The sequence below is a fragment of the Mustela putorius genome, unplaced genomic scaffold, assembly GCF_011764305.1.
Source record: "Mustela putorius furo isolate JIRA1106 unplaced genomic scaffold, ASM1176430v1.1 tig00003834_pilon_pilon_pilon, whole genome shotgun sequence".
Lineage (NCBI taxonomy): Eukaryota > Metazoa > Chordata > Mammalia > Carnivora > Mustelidae > Mustela > Mustela putorius.
This window is the reverse complement of record NW_025421987.1, coordinates 7,690,655-7,716,286: the sequence shown is the minus strand read 5'-3', so window position 1 is coordinate 7,716,286 and position 25,632 is coordinate 7,690,655. Positions and strand designations below refer to the sequence as shown.

Here is a 25,632-nt window from a genome sequence, read left to right as displayed (position 1 = left end):
GTAAACAAATCATCCCATAACCTTCAAGCATGGAGATTTTGAGGAATTACAACATGGCTTTATATAAGTTAACCTGAATATAAGAAAACAGAAAAAATTCTAGCTCTAGAAACCAACTTAGCTGAGTCATTTTTTTTGCCATGAGCAAGGCATCAAAAAAGTAATACAGGGCTGGCAGAGCCTTTTACAGGATGCGGAAGTAACCTCTCTGCGAGGTTCAACTCTTTAATGCCTGGTCAAGATATAGCATCTGGATGAGAGTTCAAATTTTATAAACATGAGTACTTTTAAACTAAAAGATCCATTTAAGGAGAAATAGGAAGATATAGTGTCTACACTACTAGATAGATGTAACTTGCTTTCTACAAAAATAGCTTGCATCTCTGAATTGTGTTTTTTTTATTTTTTTCCTGACAAAGCTAACTTAGAAATAAAAACCAAGAAATTAGGGGGGGAAAAAAAAGCCATGATGAGTGGGTTGTGTATGCAGTTGCCATAGATCTTCAGCCATTGCACTATCTTCCAACTATAGACTTCAAGCAAGACAAATATATAGCATTTTACTTCAGGGCAAGCTACAAAGAATGAAAAAAATGAGAATTTGTTAAATCAGTATAGAATGCCCTGCTTTCATAGTTCCGAGTGTCTACAGTCTAGAATTCCAATTAACCAATCTCTCTGCCACATGTCGCCATCATGGCATCCCGAAAACTCCTCAGGACAGTTTTTATATGTGAATTTGGAAAAGAGAACAAGAAAAAAAAATACTTTGTTTTGCTCTGTCTTCTACAAGCGACATACATTTTGTGCTACGTGCTAGTGTTAGACTGTGACTAAGTCCGTACACCTCTACGTGGAAGAGGTAGCTTAATAAGCAAAATCTTAAAGCTAATAAGCCTGATACTATTTGGCTCAGTTACTTGGCCTTATATTCTTTTTTTAAAAATAAATATTAAGGCAAAGGTTATATAGTCTTTTTTTTTCTTAAGTATTTATTTATTTATTTGACAGAGATCACAAGTAGGCAGAGAGGCAGGCAGAGAGAGGCGGGAAGCAGGCTCCCTGCTGAGCTGAGAGCCCGATGGATGTGGGGCTTGATCCCAGGACCCTGAGATCATGACCAGAGCCGAAGGCAGAGGCTTAACCCACTGAGCCACCCAGGTGCCCCTTTACCTTTTATTCTTATTTAACTTCTCTTCAGTATATAATTGAAGAGGCTGGATTCCTTCCATAGGTGATATTTATATTGATTTCAGTCACTAGTATCCTGCTAAACTGTAAATTGGACCATATAAACTTTTTTCTAGACTTCAGAATTCTATAAGACCCTTACACTTGTCTTTCCCAATTCAGCAGGAATTATCTGAACTAAATGAAGTTATGTAGTGTTTGTTATGTTAATATATAAGCTACATCCATGAGTTTCCCGTGAAGTTCTAAGCTTGTTAAAGGGCGTTGATAGGGAATGTAGAGAGGATGGTCACCTCCTTCATTGCCATTTTCCAGCTGCCTTCTATGCCTTTAAGTTTATTTACACTAAAAAATTAGAATCCTGACAGAGCTTACCTAAATGAGAAATCAGGCTAATTTCTCAATAAAAGCATCCTAGAATAATAAATGCATTTCTGGTCAAGGCACTAGGATTCTGGAAATAATCATTTTCCTAATGAGACACAGAAACTGTGACTGTTAAGAGTTCGTGTATGGTATCTGCCAAGTTCAAATGAGCTTCATTTTTAAGGGCATTCTTCTAGAGCCAAGTATAATGACTCCAATTGGTGAACTTACAAATTGTTTTAAAATGCTTGATGGAGACATTTCAAAGTATGATCTGAGATTTATCACTCTTACTTTTGCTGAATTCGATGTGTCACTAAGATTTAATCAGATTAATCAAATACCATAAACTGAGACATATTTTCCTTATAATCACCTTAAGAAATTTTTGACAGCTCAAACCTAGAAGATATACTTTTAGTAATAATTTACTTGAATGCATAAGCTTTATTTAACATAGTTGTTTAGAGATGTTTTTAACAAAGGAGATATGCAAAATTAAGGAATTTTTTGTAAAGAAATCTTCTAGGGATGTTACTTCAATTACCATAGAGAATTTCAATTTATGAATCCAATGCCATTAATCATAAACTAAAGAAAAAGTAATTATAAAACTTCACAAGAAGTAATGTTTGTTATAAAGTTGTATCATTAATTTTAATTGGATATATTCCATATTATTGGGAAATATTAAGAATTTCATTCCTTGGCCAGCAAAGCTTTATTCCCTGGATGAATATCATACTCCCCACAGACATAATGATCAACGTATTTGTCAGATTTGTCTGCTCGCTTCCTGTAAGCAGTTTACAAAAGATAAAGGAAAATATAATATAAAGGCACACTATATTTAAAACTTTCATCAATAGGAACATTCTTTGAGTTTTAAGAAAACACGACTTAGTTTTCTGACTTATTATTAAGTTGGAGATATTCAGCAAATTCAACCTTCCCATAATTCTATTTTCTTCTAATCCTGTTTATCTGGAAAACTGTCAGGTTCTCCAATTGTACAGCTTTGCTTCTTCTCAGCAGCTTACCTATTAATTTGGTCACAGTTTTCAGCTGTTTCCACCACTGGGCTATAATACGGGACATAATGTCCTACACATAAATGGTTGGTGAATGTAAAATTAGAATGGATAGTAGAAATTGGATTATCAGTGGGATATCCTATTTCTCCCTATTCTGGTCTTCAAATAACTCAAGCTGTCCTCACAATCCTAACCCTTATCAGGGGTACTGTTCAACGGACCCTGGATGATGGTACTCTTAAACTAAAGTTATTAATGATTTCACAGTGCCAGAAAGATCATAGGGTTATCCAATACAGCCCTGAATATACCACCCAAGCCTCACATAATCAGAGGACACTTTTATGATTTTATTAGCCTTCAAAAGACACTGCTTTTTTAAACCTATGAATCATTTGTTTACATATATAAAACAGTTCATCTCTCTACATTCTCACTATTCTAACATGAAGGACTTTCCTATAAAAATTAATGCTCAATTCTTTCCTAAAATGTCCAGTCAATTCTATAACAACCATCTATAGCAAAAAAAATGTGGTTTAAATGTGTCAGTTTTGGGCGCCTGGGTGGCTCAGTGGGTTAAGCCGCTGCCTTCGGCTCAGGTCATGATCTTGGGGTCCTGGGATGGAGTCCCACATCGGGCTCTCTGCTCGGCAGGGAGCCTGCTTCCTCCTCTCTCTCTGCCTGCCTCTCTGCCTACTTGTGAACTCTGTCTGTCAAATAAATAAATAAATAATCTTTAAAAAAAATAAATAAATGTGTCAGTTTCTTATTGCTGCTATCATAAATTAACACAAACTCAGTGGCTTTAAACAACATAATGCTATTTTCTTATGCTTCTATAGGTTCAGAAGTCCAAAAGGAGTGTTAGTAGGCTAAACTCAAGCCATCATCCAGGCTATGTTACTTCTAGAGGCTCTGGGCGAGAATCGTTCTAGAAGTTGAATGTATTCTTTGTCTCCGTCCACAAAACTTATTATTCCAACCTCTTCTTCAGTCACTCCATCTCCTTCTAGAATGATCTTCTGCCCTCCCTCTTATAGGGTCTCTTATGATTATACTGGATCTATACAAATAAATAAAGGTAATCTGTGCATTTTAAAGTCAGATTATTAAAATCTTTAATTCCATCTGCAACCTCAGCTCCTTCTTGCTATGTGGTACAACATATTCACAAATTCTGGGGATTAGGATGTGAACGTATGTGAGAGGACACTGTTCCACCTATGCCATATCAAATAATTGGAAAAAAGGTAAAATTACATATAATGCACGACTAACTCTGGCAATGAAATATTACATTACATAAAGATCTATCACAAATTATTTTAAAAGGTTTTAGCTACTATAATATTGATCAGTTGTAGTATATTCTAGAAAATTCTCATGTCCTTGATGTTAATCCATCACACATAAATAAATGGTCTTTTTAAAATGAAAAAGGAATATTCAAGGCAACCTATAGAATAGAAAAGGAACCATAGTTGCTATACTTCAAGAGGCCTGATTTCTGTATATTAAAACCCTAGCAGAATGTACACACACAGCAAATCCCTTTCCAACACAATCTGGATGTTACTTCCCCCACATCTACCAAACACTTTTATTCTCGTCACTGTTTTAAGTCCTATTTTCTTTAAAGCTTACCTTCATTAGTCTTTCTTTTTCCCCTTGGTGTCCCCTTATTTTCTCCTCTGAACTTGATTTCATTTCTTATGTGTTCCATATACTCACACACTTGGTTATGCTCTGCTTTACAAGATTCTCTCACTCTATGCATACGTCCCCCACACACACACGCACACGCACACACAGATTGCTCTGTCTGCGTGACTTAACACCTTAGTATGCAGTGGTACCATCTCCTGCTCAGGCTCTGCCTGAAATTTAGTGTTTTTCAAGTTGTCGTCTAACTTAAACTTCACAATTAAGTAAAGCCCCTATTTGAAGGAATAGTAGGGTTTCTGCCCCTAAAAGTCTGGGTAGTGCACAGAAACACATTTGGGAATATAACTGACTTTTATGTACAGAAGCCAGATGCATTTCATGCCTATGTGTGCTGAGGGAAACAAGTTCATCTCATATATCACAATAAGCATCTGTTCCACTAAATTCCGCTGCCGGATACTCATCATACTAGGCAACAAAACACTTAAGGAAATAAAAGCTCTTTCCAATAAAAAAAAAAAAAAAAAGTACATCAGAAAGCTTTGTTTAAAAAAAAAAAAAAAAAGTCTTCCTCTACCAATTAAGTCCAGAGTAGGAACTACTACTGGAAAACAAAAAAGTAATTACTGAAATATAGTTTCTGATAAGGCATCTTGGCCCCTACCCTATAAAATTTAGAGAAAGGGATGTGTGAGTGTATATTGGAAAGGCTGCTTTCAAAAGCAAAGAGTGTGTTCTGATGTTTGAATACGGGGAAACGCAGAAATTTAAAAGAACTAACAGAAAACAAACTACATGGGCATGAACCTGCATAAGCTTTTATAGACAGTTTTATAGTTTTATTTATAGCATGAATAAATTAATACTATAATTTTGTTAAAATATCACAAATACCCCTATATAAATAATTTCCTCAGGTTTTTTAAAATTTTTATTAGCAATACATATTCTAATAGATTTAGTGTTCACATGCGTCTCAACGTTTCCTGCCAATATACTTTGTCCTTTTTTCTATTGGACCATTCTTATTGATTTATTGAACTCTTCCTATGTCAAATATTTCAAATGAATTGCAAATATTTTTCCCTGATTTGGCACTTTCTTTTTATACCTACTCACAGTTATCATTTGAAATATTAGAGTTTTCTACTTTAACAAAGTCCAATCCATCAATCTCTGTTAGTTTCTGTCTTTGGTTGGGCTGTACTTATGAAAGTTGATTTAGCCCAATATTATAAATGATATTTGCCTATAGACTTTTTCTTTATAGTCCAAGGCCATTTACTCAATACCTACTGTGAAAGTAATTTTTATAGATGGTATAACTTTTTACAATTATAAAACACATATGCCCACTTACTTGAACATTATTTTATCAACCACTTACCATTTTCCCACTGATGTGAAAGACCATCTGTATCATATATCAGATTTTAAGTTTACAGAAATTATATAACCTTATATAATTATGAAATTATGTAAATTCAAGCATAACGACTAATTTTCTTCTTCACCATTATCCCCCGAAGGGATGGATGGAGGAATTGCTTTCTTATGGGTTCAGTGTGTAACATAACATGGTTTAAGTGACATCTGAACAACATGGAAACTTTATTTTCTGGTTCTGAACTGTGTTTCAGCTTTACCAATCCATCCTGCAATGTGATAGCTACATTTCCATTAAAATTGCATCAGGTACTGGGTGGGTGCTCAAAACATCTGTTTAATGATTAGATTGATATCTGGTTTCCCATTGCAGTGGTGCTACCACACTGAATCATTTTCACTGGCTTTTCCCTGTCAAAAATAAAACATGACAGCTTTGCATGTGCTCATGTGCACGTAGACACACTCTTTCCAGAGATACACTGCTTTTCCAATGTCAACAAAGATTATAAGATATTTGTTCATTCCAAAGATCTGGTCACAAAGAAAATAACAGTTGAAAGCCATAAATGAGAGACTGAAAAGAACAGAATGTGGAAGATGAAATTACCAAATGAAACGTTCTTCTCTTTTAATTTGTTGCTAATGGAGTGAGAAAAGTAATGAATGTAAAAATGAAAATACACAGTGTAGGTATATATCACATGTACTCATTTTCATGATGGATATATGTATACATATAGGTATGAATGTATGGGCTAAATAATATGCCATCTGTTTTGTATTTATAATACACATAAATGTGCATACGTACCCAACAAATATGAATGATTCGCATAAAATTTCAATTCTAGTCATTTCCTTAGCTAAAAACTGAAAAGCATTTAAATCAAAACCAATTCATTTAGAGCTGTTTTAAACCAATATCTCCCATTTACCCTCATTTTTATGGCACCTTATGATGCCATTTTATTTCAATTTTGCCATATGATACATATTTGAAACAGTCACCTTAAGAAATTAAACCTTTGACTAAGATCTCTAAAACTGAATTTGTGTCAATATGTGTGCATGCACAAATACTCACTTAACATAGAAAGCTCAATTGCAAATTGCATACATATATCAAAAAAGACAGTTCTGGGTGCCTGGGTGGTGCAGTCAGTTGGGTGGCTGACTCTTGATTTGGCTCAGGTCATGATCTCAGGGTCATGGGATCCAGCCCCACATTGGTCTCGCAGAGTCTGCCTGAGTTTCTCTCCCCGACTCCCTCTGCCCCTCGCCTCCTCTAAAATAAATAAATAAATTTTTAAAAAAATTTCACCCAGAGGTTTTATTGTCTATATATTTTGTTCTGTTAATAAAATCAATATATTATATGTCTTGGTAATAAATGTTTGTTTTCATTTGTTTGCTTCCATCTGAACTGCCTAATTGATATAATACAATGACAATTTGATACTTCACCACAGTAAATATAGTTACCAAAAAATAAAAATTAGGGGCGCCTGGGTGGCTCAGTGGGTTAAAGCCTCTGCTTTTGGCTCAGGTCATGATCCCAGGGTCCTGGGATCGAGCCCCGCATCGGGCTGTCTGCTCCGCGGAGAGCCTGCTTCCTCCTCTCTCTCTCTCTGCCTGCCTCTCTGCCTACTTGTGATCTCTGTCTGTCAAATAAATAAATAAAATCTTTAAATAAATAAATAAATAAAATAAAATAAAAATAAATAAATAAAAATCAGTGAGTTGCAAAAAAATATATTATTTGATGAATCAAATAATTTGAAGTTGTCAATCAGTGGTACAGCAAGGTGAAAAAGAATGAAAATCAAAGTTCTCAAGGCCAGTGAACAACAATAATGATGCTGTATCCTGGGCATCAATCACCATCACCATAAATCTGTGATACCCATATTGCCAAATATTTCACATACAGCCTTAATGGTGATTAATAGCCATGCCAAAGTCGTGAAACTGAAATGAGACTTCGTAGAAAAAGTGATATTCAAAAGCATTTTGAAAACTTATCATTCTACATCTGGAGATACCCCATTTATCAAAGTTACTTTCACAAATCTTGATTTTATTTACCTGATATTTCGCAAATATTGTTTTAGTGAAATGTTCAGATGTGTAGACTACAGTATGTGAAACTGCTGAGTGACTATAAAGGAAATCTACAACAAATCTTGATGATACAAATTTGCCAGTAATGGCAGCAAAATGTAACTTACAGAGAATATCATTATCTTTCCCATAACCCTCAGCAGCACCACCCATTCGTCTCTTTAGATAATTGGTGTGCCTGGTTCGGTGCACCTGCCACCTCACCACACACCCTCTAGCCTGGACTTCCAATCAAACTGCATCTCACAAGCCTTTCAATGTAGGAGTTTAGAGCCACCACGAAAAATACGTACTTGTTGCAGGTATTGAAATGCCTTCCTTTGAAAATTCAGAACACACTATACTGAAAACAATGAATCTAATTTTTAAAAATTGCTTTAGAACACTGTGAACTCTAGAAATAAATTGTGCTGGGATTCGACAGCTTTCTTCATTTCAGCCTATCTCACCTATGTTCTTGTTATTTTTTCCCCACACAGTCACTGTTAACAATAATAGAGTCATTGTTAAATTTCACTAATTGATTATTCCACAAAATAAATTATTTCCACCACCTTTCTGATGCCTCTACTGTTCTGGTTTTATATAATCCTGGTTTTTTTTTAATGAGTTAGCTTTTGATTAAAAAGAATAAACCCTGACTTTTATTCTTGAAAAAGCCATTATTTCTTATTATAAGCTTTATAAAGGCAAACATCCCCTAGATCTTGTGGTCATCCTAGAAAGAAAATCAACTGTATTGTTTTCCTATTTAATAATAAGATCTATGTCATTTGCTGTCCTCAAATCCAGTGCTATGGATAATAGTTTTCAACCCAGAGACAGTTGGTTGCATGAGCAACATGAGGAAGACAACCAGCAGTCTTATACCCACACTGAGACATGTCCACACACACTTGCTTCCACAGCCAAAGTAATACCATATGTCCTCAGTGATGTGGGTGGGCAAAAGTAACAGTTGGCCTGCTAAAGAGAGCCATATGTACAGGCAGCCTATCACATCATCTTTTTTACTTATGGTTGCTGAAATCTTAGTTGAAGTTCTTGTTCTCATGAATAGCATGGCTGGAGAAGATGCTTCCATAGTAGAAAAATACCATTTATTGTGCAACTACTATATCATTGGACATGAAAGCAAAAATATGCATGTACATTACTCCTCTTCTTAAAAACAGCTCCATAAGCACCAACAGAGTTCCTTCTCCCAATCTCACCTTCCCTTACTAAAACATTTTGTATTTATGTGCCAAGGGACAAATGTGCAGTCTTTTATCAAAAACGAACACTCTAATGATGCTTGATTAATTCCATATTATACAAACCTCTATTTGTAGCTGGATATTCATAAAGTTATATTGTTTGACATTAAAAATGTTAAAGAAAAATAAAAATATTGTAAACTTAAAAGTATTTAAATTAATTGTGGAAAGCAAGGAGATAGTAATGAGCAAACCTGCATTCCACACACGTTACTTTTTACAAGGTGAGAGAAAAACATGGGTTTTGGAGGATTAGAACAGCTTTGTACCTTAACAGGGGTTTCTTTGGAATTTCCACAACAGCCAAGACCATTCGGCTATTGTACTGATAATAAAATTTATAGATTTAAGGTCATTCTTAATACTGTGATCAGATAAGATAATTTACTTTTCTCCTAATGGCTTCTTTTTGACAAATGAGAGAGCTTTTAGGAAGGACAACGCTCCCTGCACAACAACCAGTAAAGCATGTCACGTTCATTCACAACATAATTTTAAGAAAAATGAAGGACAAACTTGTGAGATGGTAAGAATTCATTTGCATTAAATTAATTTGAGCAGGGCATTTCATGTTCTCTTTGGCAACGAGGGCATAGGGAAGGAAATGAATCCATCTAATACAACATTTCTCTTTTGGATTACAGAAAGATTTGAAAAGCTGACATGACCATCATTAAATTTCTCCTGGAAGTCTACAATTAGTGTATATAACTCATGAGATAAAATATTCACAACGAATATACGTGAAGAGCACCAGTTATTATGGAACTACTAAATGACATACCCTTGAATATGTCCTGAAAATTTTTTGCTTTGTAAACAAGCACTAATTTCATAAATAAGAACTATCATAGATAATGTAATTTAAACTTAAGTCATCCAGATGATAGCCTCAACAGATAATGGGTTTAATTAATATTTTTGACCCTAGAAGAACAAATGAGTTCACTTACACTTTACTAAGATTAGAGCCAATAAATTTAAGGGATCAGCATCTGTTGTTGGAAAATTATCCATCAATATCTTCTAACGGATATTAAAAAAAAACCCAAATTTATACTTTTTTCCCCACAAGGAAGGAAGCACATTAATTTTCTCAAAGCACACAAATATTACTCCCCTTTGTGGTAAACTGAGTAATGCCCCCCAAAGATATTCTCCTCCTAATCCCCACAGCCCATGGATGTATTACCTTACACAGTCAAAGGGACTTTGCAGATGTGATTGAATTAAGAATATTGAAATGGAGATCCTGGACCATCGAGGTGAGCCCAGTATAATCACAAAAGTCCTTGAGAGAGGGATGGAGAAGTTAAAGGAGGTTAGAGGAAGAGGCAATATGGAAACAGAAAGGACGGAAGCCATGCACTTGCAAATGGAGGAAGGGGCCATAAGCCAATGAATTCAGATGGCTACTAGAATCAGAAAAAGGCAAGAAAATGGATTCTCCCCTCAGAGCCTCCAGACACCTTGACTTTAGCCTAGTGAAACTGATTTTAGAATTCTGAATCGGAGACAATAAATTTGTGTTGTTTTAAGCCATTAAGTTTGTGGTAATTTGTTACAGCAGCCATAGGAAACTAACATCCCATTAAAATAAGCAAAAGAAAGAAAATGAAATAGTGATGAACTTGAGAGTCCTGGCAGTGGGGGATGGGAGGCTGAAAACAGGACTTATCTTGATAACTGTATATGCTACTTGCTTATCCCTGAGCCATGTTATTAATAATCATAATCAATCAATATGAATCCACCAGTATGTCTAACTTAGAGATGAAAATTTTCTATTTAGTCTTCCTATAATCCCATGCAGAGAGTCTTGAGCAACCCTATATCTGATGGAGCAAACATCTTCATGTAGAAATCTTCCTGCTTAGCAGAGAAGTTATATCTGAAATTAAATCCTATTAGGCCAATCTGGGGACAATATGCAGAATGTTCAAATATTACCTTTCAACAACACCACTAGGACAAAGTTTGTGATGCTACCTTCACAAACAGAATCAAAGTTTGTTTGAAAGATTTTCAAACTAATACTATAAAATCATGTCCATTTTTCCTCTTGTTAAAAATAAATCATTGCCCAACTCTCCATTATATTTATGCTAATTGGATTAAGTCCAGCCATAAATTATGCTACCACAAATAGGAAACTATTTAAATAGACAAGTCTCGGTGTTGACATAATGATAGTACAAAACTATCAAGGATGGGAGGGAGTAAGTCTTTAATGAGATAAATGTGTCCCCTTTTTTGTCAAAACTTGTTTCGAGACTAGCTTGCTTCCTTTCATGTGCTTAAGCACAATAAAACTTGTGAGAACACCTCTTCTACTTTTCCAGGGCTTAATCAGAAGAGATGTAGGAGATGGGAAAGTTTTGTGCAAGACGGACATTGAATCTGAGGGGGGAAATCAAAAACTTGGAAATACAATGGAGAATATCCCCACAGTAGCATATAGGAGGGCAAGAAAAAATACTTACTGTCTACCATCTGCCAAGTCCCTTACATAAAGGATTTTGTCAAATTTCTTTAATGTACTGGCAACTCTTCAAAACTGGAATTTTATTCGCAATTTATAGATAGAGAAAAAAATCACAAAAAGGAATCTTAATCAATGCCACACAGTTAGTAAAAGGTAGAATTAGGGTCAATATAACAGCAAGAATAACATAACAGCTTCACCTTCCTTGGACCTAGAACAACGCAAAGAGGCAAAACACGAACAAAGAACCTATAAATTAGATACTAGTAAACTCCCTATGTCATAAAAGCAGCATCTGAGGTGAAGAGAGGCTATACCATTTGCTTCAAGTTCATACAACTAGCAAGAGACCATTTCAAACCCAGATCTTGCAAGATACTTTATTACTCCAAGATGTATGTACACTATTTCCAGGATTAACTGAGATAAATCTTTTGTTAACTCTGACTGTCCAACAATAAGTATGCTATAATTTATCCTTACTCTTATTTAGTTTGCGAATTACTAAACTTCTTCCCTTGTCTTTTGCAATTTCACTTCTCATTCACATTACAGTTATCCATGAACAATAAAGTTCAACGCATGCATCTTTTTTAGTTGAAAATTTTGGAGCTCAAGTAGTATGTGGGACATCACACTAAACTGCTAGTATAGTTTGGAATGAAAACAAGGAATTTTTTCAGTCAGTAAAAAAATCACTGGATTAATCATTCCTTTATATACAATATAGTTCGTTAAATGTACATTCGTATTAAAAAGCATAGTTTTCCTTAATTCTCCCTATGCTTAACACATTTAAGGAACTGGTTCAACAAATCAGAATAATTCATGAATTATATAAGAGAAAATTTTTATTCAATGACTTCTGCTTTTTCTTTCCTATCATGTAGCCCATTTTAAGAATCACAAGTTTGTCGGGACGCCTGGGTGGCTCAGTTGGTTAAGCAGCTGCCTTCGGCTCAGGTCATGATCCCAGCGTCCTGGGATCGAGTCCCACATCGGGCTCCTTGCTTGGCAGGGAGCCTGCTTCTCCCTCTGCCTCTGCCTGCCTCTCTGTCTGCCTGTGCTTGCTCGCTCTCTCTCCATCACTGACAAATAAATAAATAAATAATCTTTAAAAAAAAAAAAAAAAAAAAAAAAAGAATCACAAGTTTGTCTTAAAGTCAACCTTCTAGCTTTCTCCCAGTTCCCCTACTTTCTCTTAGTTTCTCCTAAGTGGTGAATAAAGTGTGTTGATCCAAAGTTACCTTGGCATTAAACAATGCAGTGAAAATTGTAGTTGTCAATCATGTCCACTCTTCATACATCTCCACATTTTTTTGCAGTAAATCTCCTCTAATGCTTCCTGCGCTATCAAGTGTCACCACAAAAGGAGATAAGGAATGAATCTCATAATGTAAAACATAAAATGTTTATTCTTCTCCTTAGTATCCCATGCCATGTTTTATGTAAAACATAAAATGTTTATTCCTCTCCTTAGTATCCCATGCCTACTCTGTTAAAACGAGCAACTAAGTGAACATGGCACTTTTAGAAAAGTGAAGTCTAAAATTTTATCTATATCTCTGCAAATTTTTATCTAAGAAAGCACGACCCGATGGGGATCCTGTATGTGGAAAAAAAGAACTCACTTTCATCTATGAATGTTCATGATACTCTAGTAGTAAGAACTGTTGCTGTTGCACCTCAACCTGCTTAGGACTCATTGTTCTCATGCACATCAACAACACCCAGGGCTAAGCAGTGAGGGAGGGGGATAGGTACATCTCTGCCACTGGGGTGGGGGGTGGGATAGGGACAACTCTGCCACTGGGGTGGGAGGTGGGGGATAAGTACATCACCAGAGCTGTCTCAGCCTGTGCACAGGGCAGTCTAGAAATTCTAGGCCATTAATGTCCCCATTTCTTGGAGAAGCCCTTACTCAATGATGGAAATCACTCTTGCCCAGGAATATCCGTAGATAAAGATGCACAATTGTCCTCACTCTTTCATGAGGGAGAAAATAATACATCTTTTCTTCTTATCTTCTTCTCTCCCTCCTTTCTCACTCAGCCTACTATCTATCTGGAAGAACTGCACAGGAAAAAAGTCAGTCTTTGGCCACCACTATCAAGAGGACCCCTCCTCTGAGATGTTAAACAATGATGAGCTCCACACATATCCTGCTTGAGCTACTTTATAAGATCTGAAAGATTCTGAGATTCCAGAAAAATTACTATAAGTGCTCCTTTTAATGCCAGAACATGAAGGGAATTAGGTGGATGCTCAAGAGCCACAGAACTTATTATCTTGATTCATTCAAGAATACTTGAGCCATGGGTGTACATGGAATCCTGCAATCATGAGGCAAAGTTAATATACTAACCAGCTAACCAACTAACAAATACTTAGTTCCCATATGCAACCATGTATGCTAGGTCCATCACAGGAAAAAAAAAATAGTTTCAAAGCACATGACACCATGACACTCCAAGAAGTATTTAGGGATCTAGCTCACCTTCTTCCCATACCCCTAAAGGCCCTCCTGAGCATGTAAACACACACAAATGCATCCTCCCGCAAAAAAAAAAAAAAAAAAAAAAAAAATTACAAACTGTCTATGCAACTCAAATGGTTTTCAAAGAGTTTAAGTAGAGCAGATTATTACCACTTAAGAATGAAAATGAATGAAACAGCTGAAACACATCTAAAGTTTTTTTTTTTTTCCTCTCTCTGAGGAGTTAAAATGAGGCTTACTTTGAATCAGTCCATATCAGACAAAGCATCCACGGCATATATAAAGCTTTAATAAATTTTTATGAATGTGATCACGTATCAAAAAATAAAATTGTTCCGTTTCTAACTTCCCCTTCTCATAAATCCTACACAGGCATACATTACCTGCCAATGCTCAAGGAATCTATTCACTGTGAAGGCTGGTGATTCACTTTGAAAGCAAGTTGTAGCTGTGTTTCAAGTTCACACTAAACAGTTTTAAATTGCATCTAAATGGGGACTGTCTTCTATCTTGATTATAAGACAAATTATTTCAAGAATACTCTTAGTAAATACTGAGTCTACCTTTCAAATCCACTCTTACAAAGGAAGACTCAAGGTCAGCTGTTAGAAGTTTAGGAGTTACTTGAAAGTGAAAACCATGTAAATCTGCATAATTAAATTTCTTTTATATAAAAGAATAAAACAAGTTTTAATAAATAACCAGAAAAAATATGCAGTATTTTACAAAAGACATATTTGTATATCACTGTTGTAATAGTTTCAACTAAAAGCAGCTGTGCACTGTTTGGGAAAAGCATTGAACTTGAAGTTAAATATTCGAGGCTTAAATTTCTACTTTATTACATAGTAATTAATTGTAGAGTCTTAGGAAGATTAATCCCTCTGTGTTATAGTCTTTTCACCTGAAAAATGAACTATGACAGATCTTTCTAAACTGCTGTAAGAAATTAGGAATGGAAGAGATGAGAAAGAACGGGGTTCACAGTAGTAGACAGGAAGGATTTGTTGAATCTAAACAATGTTAAAGGGAGAAGAAAAGTAAAATATTAAATCTTAATTGCTAAAACTGTAGATGCATATAACTCAACTGAAAAGCCAATAAGCTCTCTTAAACACAAAATGACACTGGAGCCGTAAAGGGAATTTAGTAAATACGTGAAAGATGTAAATTTCATCCCTCAATTTTGGTTCTGATATATACTCGCTAAACTCATAATTTATATGCTTCACTATTATTAAAATGCATGGTAGCCCACATGACTAATTGTATGCCCACCAATGCTACTAAAAAGTATCCTGCAAGGCCCATAAAGTAATTATTGAATCTAAAAACAAAGACAGATACCCCAACCACTTAAAAGCAAAACAGTAAAAAAAAAAAAAAAAAAGTCTTATGATCAGGATGATTAAAAGTTAGTGCTACTAGCAAGAAGGCAACCTCTAAACTAAATAAACTTGTAATACACCTTAGGAATTTTGCCACACACACACACATAAGCAAATGTGAAGAAATTAGAAAGTTCTGTGGGAAATGTCCATAATTTCATTCCCAGAATTTCTTCAAACCCTTTCCCCACAGTCCTTGCAGGAAAATAAAGTTGCTCTTCTCTTAATGTGAACTCATCACATTTCCCATAGCATTTCAGAATAAGAAATATACTTCCTGGCAGTCAGACACTTAAAAGTTGTGCTGTTAAAGAACTATTGGTAATAATTTTGGAACAATATGATAATAATATGGTAATAATTTTGGAACAAAGGCTGGAGAGGAAATGAGGGAATCAACATGGCTTTTAAGCTAAATTGCCATCACATTTCAGAGCCTGTCTAGAGAGCCTGAAGTTCTCTGCCTTTTAATAAGCTTGTGGAGAGTACTGAGCAAAAGAACATCCCATTCCTCAGAAGGTTACCCTCGGTAAATCAGGGTGAAAGGAACACCACTCCCCACTTAGAGAGCGAGGCTGCCCTGTCCCAATGTATCCTAGGACTCCCTACTCTCATACCTTTGACTGGACTTGTAAAATTGGGCAGGAGCCATGGGGAAGAAGCGACAGAAGGACAAAACAGGCAGCCAGAAAAACAAATGACTGTCTTGAAAGCTTATAGATGAACACATCTAACGCATATATTTGGGGATATTTTCTAAAATCCAGTCACTTCAGCTGAATTCTATCCGAATCCCCCAATCCTTGCAGTGAGGCTTGAAACTGCCCACCGCCCATCCGCCCAACCCCAGCATTTGCAGCCACGCCAAAACCAGTCTGTCATGACTTCGGATAATTTGTAAAGCGGGCAGTGTTGGGGGAGCTGAGCAAGCTCGCCAAGTCCAAGCCTCTAGTTCGAGACCCCTCAGTACATCTCTCTGCTTAACTCACCTGGAGTCAGGTCCAGAAGGCAGCCTCCGCTCAGAGGGACGGGGAAGCAGCCCTGAGAAGCTCAGTGGAGTCCGCCTGAATAATGGAAGCAGTGCAGCTGAGCAGCTCCCCCCCCCCCCGGACCTGCTGCTCTAGCTGCTCCCAGATTTCTTCCACTCCCCACCGGAGCTGTCCTTCCTTTCTCCTCCTCCTCCCCGCCTGCCGCTACTGCACTCCCTCTTCCTGGCGGTGGCGCAGAGAAGAGTCCTCCCAGCCTCCCTCCTCCAGGCGCACGAGCTGTCCGTGGTGCTAATGAGGAAGCTCTGGGCTCCTCCCGGGGCGGGCAGCGCACGCAAGCCCCTTCGTGAGACACTGGAGTCCCAGAAGTGCTGCAGATTTGCCTCGTGCAGTCACCAGAGAAATGGGCTGGAAGAGGTGACCAGCTATTCCCGGCTAGCATGCAACACCCCCTTGTCAGTTTAAATAATCAATACCCTCAGACTTCTTCCTAAATATCTCCTGTAATTCACAAGTGCCAAAAAGTAAAAAAGGGATTTGAGAACCTATCTGTATTAACATTATTCTCTATGCAGAGACAATAACTTGGCTAGATTCTGAGACTGAAAAGTCTAAGAAGTGGTATAAGATTCGGTGTGGTTATTTGGGCATATTTGGGGTGTACTTGGGGCTCTTTAACCCAAACAAGCAATCTCCTAGTCATAACAACACAGATTCCTAAGGGAAGTCAATGGATACTTATTAAATGCCAGGCTCTTTGTTTAATAGTTTCCTTTTCCCCCTCAATTAATCTTTACCACAATTTCATAAAGCAGTATTAGTAACTCTATCTTATAGTTTAAGAAGTAGAGATGGAGTAACTTGCTCAAGCTCCCAGACATTCTATGTGTCTGAACCTAAACAACAACTGAAATCTGTATGTCCCACAATCTATACTTCAAGTGTAATGTCTTGCAGCATCTTAGATAATACTGTGCAGGTGAGCCATTAAAGATAATAGAACTATCAACAAATACACACCAGGAGGCTAATGAATCCTTTAAATCACATGGAGACTTGTAAATTAGTCAAACACTGCAAGTAACAACAATTCAGATGCATGCTAACCAGGTGATTAGTTAGAAAATAACAATACTCAGAATTAGAAAGGGTAAATAATGTTCAAAATCTTCAGAATTAATTGTCAGCCACATGTAAATTGAATTTTCTACGCTAAAAAAGGTCAAATACTGACTCTTTCAAGAACCCTATAATGGGCACGGTCTCTGCAAGGGAAAAAGTCCTAGTAAACCAACGTCGTACTTGTTTCTATTTAGAATACACAGTTACTACTTCACATTGTTTAAACTATCAGCAGTCATTTATTTCAACTAACTTTATATAAAAAATTCATTACCCATTTAAGCATCCAGTATATTAGATAGAACTGACAGTTAAATTTACTTAAACCTATAGAAATAGAGTTAATAAAGTAATAAAATCGACTTCTTTAATAATACGTCATGATGTATTTCTTCCTGAGGGGAAGGATAAGAATCCCTCCTAGAGCATGAAATACTATAATGAGTTCTATATCTTCCTTTGTAGAGATAGAAGTGTTATGATGTACAGTCAGATTTCTTTTTTTTTTTTGGAAGATTTTATTTGTTTATGTGACAGAGATCACAAGTAGGCAGAGAGGCAGTCAGAGAGAGAGGGAAGCAGACTCCCGGCTGAGCAGAGAGCCCGATGCGGGACTTGATCCCAGGACCCTGGATCATGACCTGAGCCGAAGGCAGAGGCTTTAACCCACTGAGCCACCCAGGTGCCCTACAGTTAGATTTCTTAAAACCAAATCTATCCTGATTATTCATCCTATGCTTCATTCCAGAAATTAGTCAAGGAGGACTTTATTTCTTCTTATTTTCAAGGAAATATAGAGGTAAAAGAGAAATCATTGGTTCATAGGAGGTGAGCAATCTTAAAGCAACTATGTCAACATCAAACACCAATTAACTAATTAAGAATAAACTTTGCTCATTAAGGGTCATAAAAGTCATAAAAGACTAACTCTGCAGTCTGTGTTATTAATTTTATTACTTCTTCTAATTAAACATACAAATGTATATTTATATTTTTCATCCTACCTAAATATTTATTAATTATATTATTATTATTATATTATTATTATTGGCATAATAATATCATCTATCCTTCAATACTCAGTGTACATGTGCCCATAAATCTTTCTCTGACTTGTCTTACAAGTAAATTTTCTTTCTTTGAATGTTAACCACACATTATGGTTTTCTTTGTAATGCTTATCCTCGATTTTTTATATTTCTGTCCAACTATAAACTCTCTTATCAGCCATTTTACATAACTTTTTTTATAAAATGTGTTGGATTGACAGATTTGTGCTAAATTCTCATATACTTACAAAGGCCTAATTATTTCTCCTTAAAATTTTATGTGTATATATTTCATCTGCTTAACTAGACAATAAGCTTCTAAAGGAGGTTTTTGTCTGGATGTTGTGTTTTTCATACATTATCAATCCTAAAGCTCAGTGGAGATGAGAGTAAAGCATTTGGTTAAACTTGATTTAGTCTTTCATTTATTCAAAAAAATATGTGCCCATGCTAATTTTTCTAAATCCTCTCTGCAAGATGTGGAGTATACAATGGTGTTCAAACTGGATATGGTCCTTGACTTTACGGCGTTTACAGTATAATAATGGAATAACAAATGTATGCATTCTTGCTGAATAAATGAGAAGTCTATCTGAACTTCTTGGCCAAGGCCATAACATGAAAGCGAAAGAGCTGCCTGCCTGAAAACACTAAAAGGAACTCTCAAGAGGGTCTCTCTGCTGAAATAGTACATCTCATTATGGAAATAATGAGAACAATTAGTAACTGTGCAAATGACAGCACACATGCATCTTTGTGGTTTCTGACCTTTTAGCTTTCTCAAAGGCAAGACCACAAACCTTTCAACACCATGAACAGTATTAATCTGAGCAGAGAATATAACACTTTCACATACTTTAGTCCATGTGTCCCTAAAGCGATTCTGAGTTTAGCTGAGTCTAACGGATTTTCTGGTGAAGATATTTGTACCCAGCAACTATCCAGTGATGTTTTCTTACCATGAGCCACCCTCACACTCTAATTCATTTCTGGAATGCCTGTTTGCCTTTAGTTTATGGTAAAATTCCTTATCTACTTTCACTGGTAACCATCACATAGGAACACATGTCTCCACCTTTGATTGGATTTCAGCTTGCAAGTGTTCACCTTTATTTCAGAAAAGAGAAGAGGGAATTAGGGAAAATACATTTGGAAGAATATCCAAGGGACCTCAGAATCGCAGATCGGGATCTTTTTGAAATTTTAGAGATGGAGCTGACAGCCAAGGCCCTAGAATGACTGAAGCAGCTCATACCTGATCATTTTTTATCACCAAAATTATCCCCTAAAATGTTTTTTCCCCTAAAATGGTTTTAATTTCTTAAATCAATTTTATTTGCATACAGGTGTTCATGAAGTGGAGTTAGAAAAGGGAGTAAAAATAAGTAAACAGGGGCACCTGTGTAGTTCAGTAGGTTAAGTGTCAGACTCCTGATTTCAGCTCAGATCATGAGGTCAGGGTTGTAGGATAAAGCACTCCCCCCTTTGTGGGGCTGTAGACCTGGGTGTGGAGCCTGCTTAAGATTCTCTCTCTCCCTCTTTCTCTGCCTCTCTCTCTCTCCCTAATTTAAAACAAAAACAAAAACAAACAAATAAATAAACAAAACAAGTAAGCAGTTGGGAGAAAAAAAAATATTCCACAAAAAGTTTCTAAAAAAGGAAAAAAAAAAAACCCTGCTTTTTCTGAATGAATCTCGAAAAGTTCATTAATTCATAACTCTATACATTGTCCATAGACTTAAAGCGTAATATAAAAATGACATATAACTTAGCAAAGGACTGATACAGGATCAAATCTTTAAGTTTTCCATACATTTTCTTTTCCTGAATAAAAGAGGCATTCATTTACATCTAAAAAAATAAAATGTACTGTGCTGATCCCCACATAAGAGAAATGGGAGCCTATGTCAATGTTATAAAAGTGAGTTGTCAGGCAGCACCTGGGTGGCTCAGTGGGTTAAAGCCTCTGCCTTGGGCTCAGATCATGATTTCAGGGTCCTGGGACCGGGCCCCACATCGGGCTCTCTGCTCAGCAGAGAGCCTGCTTCCCCCTCTCTCTCTGCCTGCCTCTCTGCCCACTTGTGATCTCTGTGTGTGTGTGTGTGTGTGTGTGTGTGTGTCAAATAAATAAATAAAATATTTTTTTTAAGAAAAGTGAGTTGTCTCTAGAACATACTACAATCTACCATCTTCTCCCACTGGCTATGTAATTTTCACCCCTGGAGTCATGCCTTTGAATGTATCAGGGGGTTGCTACTAAAAATAAATATATTTGACAGAGGAATAGATAAATCTTTAGACAATTGTTTCATTCACTGAATTTAGCATGTGTCTATATATTTGTCCATTTGCTTCATTTAACAAACATATCTGAAGATCCGCTGTGCTCATGAAAAGATGGAATCACCTGGCAACATGGGGTTACTCGAAGGAACCGAGAGTTCAACTATGATGGCAAGAATGAAAAGATTAGAGCAAAGCAGTAGGAGACTTTGAAGAGAACAGGCTGCAACAGGTCATTAGAATTTGGAAGGGGGTAAATATGCCTGGTGAGAGCTATTTCAGAAATCTGAGTTAATTCAGTGATTCTGTTTCTCAATCTCTTCATCTGTAAAATGAGGAAAATAACTCTAACTACTTCATGGCTTGTGGTATTTGTCAATCTACATAAATAAAGCACACAGAATAGTTTCAGACACATAGTATGCACCAAGTGTTTGCTATTGTTATATGAAGAAACTGAGAACTTCAAGATATAGTAAGATATGGCAACTAAAGTCAAGATACAAAAAAGGCTCCAAATTCAATTTGATAATTGGCTGAGGGCTGCCTAGAAAAAATAGCTAAATTAATGTTACAGGTACATATTATTTTGGGATCATTTCCCCCTACTCTGAATACCTCTATCACCCTGTCTAGATATTTTATTGCGCTTTTCACTTTCTCTCTTGAATTATGATTATCCCTGTGTTTTTTGGATTCCTCTGAAAAGAAGCCTATAGAGGAATAGATTCTTGAGAAGCTATGCCAAAATCACCTTTCTATCTCCTACAGCAAGTAATCAGTAGTAGTAACAGTTTTGATTGAATGAATGAACATAGGAAGATTATTTCAAATTTTTTTTCTTTGCATTTAGTCTGAATTATACCTATAGTGGTGAGAGAGAAATGAAATATGGTGAAGATACAGGGATCAATATTTAAATCTGTAATTCTGTTTTATTTGAAAAACTGTCATACTTTCACTTCTAATGAAATCATGACATCCTATCTACATGGATTCACTCCTGCACAAAGTGTGGTCTGCAGACCACCAGCGTCAGCATCCCTTGGTGCTTCTCAGAAACCATACCTATTCAATCAGAATTTGCATTTAGACAAGACCCAAGTGAGTCATATACTAAGATTGAGAGCCCTGTTTTGTAATTGCCTTTATGCCCAAATTTCATTGTCAATGAAGGAACGTGCCACAATTATAATAATAATGGCAAAATTAACAAAAATGCAACTAACATTTAATAATCTTTTAAATGTTACAGTCTTGTTCTTCCAGATAGTAAGCAAAGTCTTTTATATAGTACTTGTCATAATTCTATGAAGTTGCCACTAATATCATCTACTAAACTGAGAGATATTTTAAATAACATCTCCAAGGTCACAGAGCGAGTAAATCACAGACAAAATTTTCGTACTCTGGTTGCCTCACTCCGAAGCCCAAACCCTGTTTAACACACAGTTAATACACTTGCTTCTTCCTTCCATTTCCTGACTGTGGTTTCCTTTCTATTTCATTAACTTTATTTATACATGGCTGATTTTTTAAGCCTTGCCAATAATTTTTGGAACACAGTGTATTATAGATTAATAAAGGCAATACTAAATATCATCCATGAGAAATCGTTATGAGGTAACTCCAAAAATATCAAATACTAATAGTCAGAAGTTTGTGGGGTGGGGTTTTTGTTTGTTTGTTTGGGGTTTGTTGTTGTTGTTGTTGTTTTCCAAAAATTTTGTTTTCCAAAATTTTTGTGGCAAAGCTACTTAAGATTAAACAAGAGAGCCTTTCTACTTAAAATTTCTACCTGCCATTTCTCAATGGAATAATATTATTTAAATTACCCCTAAAATTCCACAAGCAGCCTAAAAGCAGAGAATATGAATTATAAGAATATGTATAAGAAATTATGAGAATATGTATAAGAAAAAAATGAGTATAAATATGTCACATGAATGACATCTGTAAGAATCATGGGAATTATATTTGGTATTTAGTATTTAGTTCCACTCTGCAGTGTGATCACAAAGAAATGTCTATATGATTCACTGTGCATTATGGGACAATAAATCACCTCATTAGGCTCAGAGATATGTAATGATTTACAGTCTAGGAATGTCTACTAGACATTATTACTCATTTCTTAGACTGTACCTCCACCAATATTCTTTTTTTTTCCCCGCATAGGGGGATGCACATGAAAAGGATTTACGTTAAGCCCAGCAATGAGGGGGACTTCTGTGTAGCCAGACATTTTAAAGGACAGATCAGCTTATAAAGGGGTAGACTTGTGACCGTGGTCTTTTTGTTGGAGGGAAGTATTCCCCAGCCTTACTGTATTTTCCCCAAAGTACCCTTGCATTGTTTGTCCTTAACCCCTTGCTCCTAACACATCACCCCTCTCCCATAGGAGACTAAGAAAAATGCAAAATATTACTCAGAACAGCAAAATTCATATTAATATTTTCACATGGAATTCAATATGCAAATAAAGATACTGACATCTCCCCCCTAGAGCAGACATCATAGAATCTTAAAAGTAGAAAGGTTTTAAAACCCTAATAAATGGCATTTGTCAAAAGTTTCTTACTAGAGATGAAGGAGATGAGGTCTAGACACACTAAGAAATTTGCCTGAGGCCAAATAGCTAGCCAGGCTGTAGCAGATTTTTTTTTTTTTTTATTCTTCTAGGATATGCATGATCTTTATTCCTCTGTGATGTGTATGATCTTTGTTAGTCCCTAGTAGGAACACAATCTCCAATTCAGGGGCCTCATTTTCTCTGTGAATCCCTTTCACATCTCCATTAATATCCCTTAAGAGTATTACAGGAAATGATTTGGATGTTTTAAGCATTTGGATGTTTTAAGATACACTCAAAAAAATGTACGAAGTATCAGGGATGAGAACCTCAGAAACTAAAAAAGTAAATACCAGATAAAATTACATTTAAACTTCCTTGTGACATAAATGGTAATTTACTCTCATTTATATAGTTGTACCTTTCACATTTCTGTATAAAACATTTGGGAAAAAAAAAACATTTCAACACACAAACTGTAAATACATAAAGATGAGGAATGAAAGACAAATAAAAGTAATCAAGCTAAAAACATCACAGCATCATCCTCAGATGATCATAAAAGGATTCTCAACTGAAGAAACAGGAAAACACAAACATGTGAAGCATGCTCACCTAACTATACTGATAAGGGAACATGGTTTTAAAAGGTTTTTAGAGGATGGAAATGTTTTATTATGTACTCATTTAAGTGCTATGGTGGTGTTTCTTCACTCTCAGCTATTTTTAAAATTCCCATAATCTCTATAGATGACAGTCCCATAAATATGGAGGAAAAGAATAAACCCTACAAAGGTAATAATACAATTCTGTTTTCAACTATAAGATATTTCTAAGCACACATTTGCGAATCATGTTGATATGTCTTTAACTTCTTTTTCACCCCAGCTGTCCAAGTGGCTAAAGCAAACCTTCACAAGAGGACAGATCTTTTTTTTTTCTAGCAAAATTTTTTTTCACATAATACTCCAACATTTCCAATTTCATTTCTCTTGAAAAATATTTCCACGATGTATGTACAATATTACCAGAAGCCAGGCTGCATATATAATCTAAACAGACTTTTTAAAAAATGATACTCATATGTAAATATTACAAACCTTTTAATTTTCAACTAATTAAAATTATACTTATCAAAAGGATTTTTCTACACATTTACCATGTGGAATTTCATTCAGAATGCATTGTCAAAAAATAAAAATAAATAAAATTTTTAAATAAAGAACGCATTGTCAGTGTAAAATTTAGTAGCTCAATTTCAACATAATTTTTGAATTGGATTTTACATAAAGTTGTAAAGAATTTTTAATTAATTTTTTTATTTTTTATAAACATATATTTTTATCCCCAGGGGTACAGGTCTGTGAATCACCAGGTTTAGGAGAAGAATAAATGAAACAAGATGGGATCGGGAGGGAGACAGACCATAAGTGACTCTTAAATCTCACAAAACAAACTGAGGGTTGCTGGGGGGAGAGGGTTTGGGAGAAGGGGGTGGGATTATGGACATTGGGGAGGGTATGTGCTTTGGTGAGTGCTGTGAAGTGTGTAAACCTGGTGATTCACAGACCTGTACCCCTGGGGATAAAGTTGTAAAGAATTTTTAAACAAAATTTTATTTATGGCTGAAAAATTGAGGAAGTAAATAAAACCTCTAAAATAATTAGAACCCTGATTCTAACCATGTCTACAACCTCACATCATGCATCCCTCCCTTGTTTATCATGCTACAGCCACACTAAGCTTCAGTTTCCCACACATAACAAATAGTTTCATGTCACAGCTCCTTGTCATGTGCTTTTCTCATTCCTTGGAATTGCCTTGTGATCTTTTCATCTCTTAGTCCTTAGTTTGTATGTTCTTTCTTCAAAGTGACCCTTCTTAATCCTAGTCTATTCCACTCTATCTTCAACCCTTTTTTTGAGTCTCTCTCATGTTTCTATTCATAGTACTTATTATACTATGAAAATATCTTACCTATTCATGTGATTACTGATTTTTATCTGAGAGACTTTTTAATGATATTTCAATAGGTCAGAGTTCTATAGCTTTGTCTATAATGTTCAGTCACCAGCACTTGGCACAGAATCTGGTGCAACAAATGCTTATTGACTATACAACAAGCTAAAATCAAATAAACCTCAGAGACTAAAGCATGTTCTTGTGTACTCCTACGCTGAAGGTGAAAACAGATTCAGGCTATAAAAGAAAAATACATCCAA

The 25,632-nt window shown here is 35.8% G+C and overlaps 1 protein-coding gene across 1 annotated transcript in view; it reads right to left on the bottom strand.

Annotated features, from left to right (window-relative positions):
* Positions 1-16,497, bottom strand: part of ROBO2 (roundabout guidance receptor 2) — a 1,685,112-nt gene extending 1,668,615 nt beyond the window's left edge. Inside the window, exon 1 of the mRNA XM_045088214.1 lies at positions 16,388-16,497. The gene's annotated coding sequence lies outside the window, so the exon portion shown is untranslated. The remainder of the gene's footprint in view (positions 1-16,387) is intronic.
* Between the last annotated feature and the right edge of the window lie 9,135 nt (positions 16,498-25,632).